The sequence below is a fragment of the Giraffa tippelskirchi genome, chromosome 13 (genome assembly GCF_054371585.1).
Source record: "Giraffa tippelskirchi isolate mGirTip1 chromosome 13, T2T-mGirTip1v1.2.pri, whole genome shotgun sequence".
Classification (NCBI taxonomy): domain Eukaryota; kingdom Metazoa; phylum Chordata; class Mammalia; order Artiodactyla; family Giraffidae; genus Giraffa; species Giraffa tippelskirchi.
This window is the reverse complement of record NC_137287.1, coordinates 16,346,017-16,352,016: the sequence shown is the minus strand read 5'-3', so window position 1 is coordinate 16,352,016 and position 6,000 is coordinate 16,346,017.

Genomic DNA, 6,000 nt, shown 5'->3' with positions numbered 1-6,000 from the left:
GATGGCTGCTGCCTAATTGAGTGGAGGATGCTCTTGTCAGCCCTTCTGGGTCATTTAAGGACTTTGGATTCTATCCTGAGTGCGTGAGGAAGCCCTGGAAGGTTTTAAGCAAGGTGTGACATGATCTAATTTTTTTTTTATTTATAGTTTTAAAAAAAGATGTTTTCCTTTTGAGGCTTGGCAAAATGGATGACCTAGAAAATGGTTCATGGCCAGCCCCAGAGAGCTGCCATTCTGCACCAGGAAAGCGTAATTATCAAATTATAAACCAGAAGACACCTCATGTGTTCATCATTATGAATAAAACTAAATCGGGTTTAGGGTTTGGGTTCCCCAAAGCTGCATGAAAACAAAACCTCATAATAACTTACAGATAATAATAACAACACAGGGACTTCCCTGGGGGTCCAGCAGTTAAGACTGGTGCATCCACCTCTGAGAGTGCCAATTCAATCTGTGGTCAGGGAACTAACATGCCATGAAATGCAGACAAAAAATACAAATGGGACTTCCCTGGTGATTCCAGTGGTAAAGAACCTGCCTGCCAATGCAGGAGACACAGGTTCGATCCCTGGTGCGGGAAGATTCCACATGCTGTGGAGCAAGCAAGCCCCTGAGCCAAAACTACTGAAACCCGCACACTCTGGAGCCTGTGCTCCGCAACAAGAGAAGCCACTGGGATGAGAAGCCCGAGCACCACAACTAGAGAAAACCCGCGAGCAGCAGCAAAGACCCTGTGCGGTCAAAAACAAACCAACAAGTAATTGAAAAACAGAAAAACATATTGGGGCAGGGGGAAAAAATGTGGCTGCAAACTTCCTAAACTCGATGAAAGAGATTAATCTGTCCATCCAAGAATCTCAGCCAACGTTGCTAAGACATGTAAACTCTCCTCAGTGCTGAGCCATGTAGTAAATTACAATTACCTTCCCTTTTTGCACTTCTGGTTTTCCTGGTGTTAGTAATTTTCTTTCTTTCTCCCCCATTTGCTTAGAAAAAGATATGCATGTGTTAATTCAACCCCAGACTCTCCACCAGTTGTTTAAGTTGTTTCTCAAGATGTTCAGTTGGATTAACTGGTTTACAAATCGGATCTTCTTGAAGAAAATCTCTGCTGGAGCCCATCGCCCTGCTCCAACGTGGACTGACCACTCTCTGAACCTGTTGCCATGTCATCCTGGGGTCTGTCTCTCAGCATTTCCCAGAGGAGTCCCTTCCCTCTTTTCTATGTTGGAGCTCCTATTTCTATATTAAATTATGTTTATCCTCCTTGATTTCCTCTCTTATTTTGGTGGAGCACGTTCTTTTGCAGTTGCTCAATAAAGTGTGCATAAAAAAAAAAATCTTGCAAAAATTGTTATGGGGTGTTGCCAAATTGCTTTCTAAAAGAGCTGTTAACAGTTTGCATTTCCATTAGCAATATATGAACCCCAGACCCCTCCAGTTCTTTCATTTTTGCCTACCTGCTGGGTATAAATTGCCAGCTCATTGGAGCTTTAATTTGCCTTTCCCTGCTGCCTATGAGATTGAGCATTTTTAGTTTATGGATTTGCCATTTGGATTTGCTGTCTACCTATAAGGACTGTCTGCGAGGAACAAGCCTGGGCCATCTTTGCAAATACAAATCGCCCCTTTTTAAAAAATAATAATTTTATTTATTTATTTTTGGCTGTGCTGGGTCTTCATTGCTGCTCAGGCTTTTCCCTAGTTGTGATGAGTGGGGGCCTACTCTCTAGTTGCGGTGTGCAAGCTTATTGTGGTGGTTTCTCTTGTTGCAGAGCACAGGTTCTAGGTCACTTGGGGTTCACTAGTTAGGGTGCACAGGCTTAGATGCTCTGAGGCATGTGAAATCTTCCCGCATCAGGGATTAAACCGCTGTCTCCCGCATTGGCAGGCAGATTCTTTACCCTGGAGCCGTCAGGGAAGTCCCTAATTATTCTTTTAACTCTGCTGATGGTATCTTCCCATACCTTTCCCTCTAATTTTAACATAGAATCATCTAAAGATTTTTGGCAGCCTCTGGGCTTTTTGACTTGGTTTAAAAAAAATTTCCCCCAAGCCCTAGATTGTAAATCTAATTTCCTGAATTTTCCTCTAAGACTTTTTTTCTGGCTACACTGAGTCTTCGTTGCTGCCCGCAGGCTTTCTCTAGTTATGGTAAGCCGAGGCTACTCTCTAGTTGCAGTCCTCGGCTTTCTCATTGCAGTGGCTTCTCTTGTTTCAGAGCACTGGCTCTGGGGCACGCAGGCCCCAGTAGTTGTGGCTTACCTGCCCCACAGCATGTGGAATCTTCCAGGACCGGGGTTCAAACTCATCTCCCCTGCATTGGCAGGAGGATTCTCAACCAGTGGACCACCAAGGAAGTCCCTCTTCTAAGACTATTATTAAGGTTTTAATTCATCTCTAATTTACTTTTGCCTATGATATGAGGAGATACTGATTCAATTTTATTTCTTTATTTCTTCCAAACATAGCCAAGTGTGCTGGAACCTACTACTATGTAAACTGCCCTCTTCTGGTACTTCCCTGGTGTCCAGTGGTTAGGGCTCTGAGGTGCTACTGCAGGGAGCACAGGTTCGATTCCTGATCCCTGGTCAGGGAATTAGGATCCCACAGGCCACCAGTGTGGGCCAAAAAAAAAAAAGTTAAAAATAAATAAACTGCCCTCTCTGACTAATGTGAAGTTCCACTTTTGTAATGATTATTATAGATAATGGGATCCATTTCTGAGTTGTCTATTTAGTTGTTCTGGTTGCAGATTTTGACATGTTCCATGTGAACTTCTATATTAAAGTTATCATGTTATCTAATTTTGAAAAGACCCCATTTGTATTTTAATGGGAGCTGCATGTGGGAGCATTCATATTTTCTGATGTTTTAAATAACCCTATTTTCTCTAAAAAAATAAATCATCCTATTTTCTGACGTTGCCTCTTTATTTTGCCTTCAAGACATTTTTTTTCCTTCATAGAGATCCTACATTTTCCCTCTTAAATATATTCTCTGATAATATAAATGTGAATGAAATATTTTCCTTTTTCTATTTCAACCAATAATTTTTTACAATGAATTGCCTCTTCCACAGGAAGAGGAAATGCTTTAAAAAGCATTTCACTTTTTAAAATCCTGGTGTATTTGATAGACTCTCCAAAATACTGTTTTATTTTGATTTCAAGGGAATGGCTTTAGTATTTAGAGTGATGTTTGCTGTCAATGTTTGACAAAGGAAATTTATCATATTTAAGTAGTTTATTTCTTTTCATTTCTTTTTTTTAGTAATTTTTTAAAGAAGCTATTGAATTTCTTCAACTGACTTTTCTACATCAATTAATATGATCACATTGTTACTTTCCTTTAATGTAATGTAAAGAATTACATCGATCAATTGGCTCAGTCATGTCCAAATTCGCCACGCCAGAATACTGGAGTGGGTAGCCTTTCCCTTCTTCAGGGATCTTCCCAACCCAGGGATTGAACCCAGGTCTCCCGCATCGCAGGCGGATTCTTTACCATCTGAGCCACAAGGGAAGCCCAAGAATACTGGAGTGGCTAGCCTTTTCCTTCTCCATCAGATCTTCCTGACCCAGGAATCAAACCGGGGTCTCCTGCACTGAAGGCAGAGTCTTTACCAACTGAATTATTGATATTAAACCTGTCTTACATTACTGAAATAAAGTTCTATCTGCTCAAATTACGTTATTCTTTTGATATACAATTTTATTTTGCTTGTTAGTATTTTATTTATAAGATTTGCATCCAAATCATGGAGAGATTGGTCTACAATTTATTGGCTTGTGTTTTGTCTGTTTTTATTATTGTAATCTGTTTACTGGTTTACTATGTTTATCAGATTTTCATATTAATGTCATGCTCTCTTCATAAAATAAAATGGAGAGTTTCCATCTTTTTCTATGACCTAGAATAGTTTAAGTAACATTGAAATTACCTTTAATTTCATCAATTTAAACTGTCTGATGACTCATCTTTGAAATCACCAGGGCCTGGTGCCTTTACAAACAATTTTACACATACGAAAAAGGGAATGTAACATAAATGTTAAGTTTGCAGACAGAACGAAGACCCAAGAGCCAAGTTCAGGTAGATTTGTAAGTTACTCATCGGTGTCTCCAAGGTTCAGCATTCACACATTTGGCGGTGGGTTTCTGAGCTGTAAATAGATGTGTGTGAGGTTTAACTAAGACAAAGGCTGTGAATGTCTGCAGACGTTCCAAAATGTGCCTCTTCCTTTTCCCCTTGTCCCAAGCTCCCCCTGACAGAAAGCTGCACTTGTGCCCCGTCTGCACTTTGCTGTGTGGGGACCAGGGAGCCTTTGCAGGTCTCTTAGGTGGGAAGTCCCCAATAAAAGCACGGCAGAAAGGGCTTAATGCTGGGAAGTGGATTTAGTTAGCGTGATGTTACAGGTGAGGAAACTGAGGCACAGAGAGGGGAAATCCCATACCCAAGTTCACCCGGCTACAAAGCAACGGCCCAAATCCAAACCTAGGTCTTTCCAACTCCAGGCCTCTCAGTCACAGGGTCTATCCAGCCTCCAAACCCCAGAATCTGGGAGAAACTCCAGCCCTCCGTAGCCCACTGGACCCCCAGCTTCTTGGGAGGCACGTGCATCACCCCTTGTGCCCTGGCACCTCCCATACCTGCCCCCGCATGAGTCACTCGCCCAGAGCCAGAGTGAAAGAAGCCACCCCCTCCCCCCACCCCCCCCAGAGAGGAGTGCATTTCGGGTTCTGTCTTAGTCACCACGTCTCTGGTTCCCACCCCTCCCCCGACAGCCAGGAGCCTCCCCAGCCAGAGCCACCAGGGCCACCCCTAGTGGGTTCTGGTCCCAAGTGTGGTGGGGGCTCGGTGGTGGGGCTGGTGAGGCCGGGGCCTGAGAGGTGGGCAGGGTGGCTGGCAGGGGGCACCTGGCCCTATAACCACTCCTCTCTTCCTTCCACTTAAGTGAAAGCAGTGAACCTGCCAGGCACACGGAGCCTCAGTGTTCCTAACAGCTGACACCTCTGGAGTGCTGACTTCAGCCAGGCTCTGTTCCAAGCCCTTTGCATCCATGAAGACATTTAGTCTTCATAAAAGCCCATGAGGTACTATGGTCCCTGTTTGATAGATGAGGCAACTGAGGCTCAGAGAGGGGAAGCGTCTTGCCCAAGGTCACAGAGCCAGACAAGGACACAGGAGGGAATCCAACTCCGGCGGCTGGTGGCCTGAGTCCAGGCACAGACTCACTATAAGATCCTGCCTCTTTGGCCTGCTGGCTTCCCCCGGCCCTCCCCTCCATGATCTGTATCAGCAACAACACTGCCCAAGGGCCCAGCAAGGCTGGGTCCCTGCCCTGGGGCCTCATCCAGTTCTTTAAGCTCAGACCAGCCAGAGCCCCTGAGAATGGCCTGCAGCTTCCCCTCAATGCCAGGCGGCTCAGGCTCCAGGCCTTTGCAGGGGGTTTCCTTTATTTGAATCACCTGCCTCCTTCTCTCCACTGGACCAATTCCCTCTCTGGTATATCTCAAGATCAGGGCACCTCCTCTGGGAAGCCCTCTGGGATATGCCCTTATAGAACTCTAAAATTCCCCTAGTGAGTCCCAAATTTGTCACGTTATTGCTGTGACCTTAGGCAAATTACTGAATCTCTCTAAGTCTCAGTTTACTCATCTACAAAATGGGGCCAACAACATCTCAAGGGGTTGTTCAAAGATGAAAAGATAAGCTGGGTAACTGGCTTGATGACAGGGCCTGGCCCACGGTGAATGTTCGTTACAGAGGGCTCATTTTTATGGCACTGATTTGTGGACATTGGGTTGTGTTTGTGTCTGTCTCTCCCACTGGGCCGAGTGCACTAGAAAAGCAGAAATTCAAAAAAAAAGAAAAGAAAAAAAAAAAAAGAAAAGCAGAAATTCCAGAACACAGCACAGGGCCCTCCCTGGAGGCCATCTCAACACTTACTGAATTATTGGATGAATGACCGAGGTCCAGCTCCCTGTTGGTGAA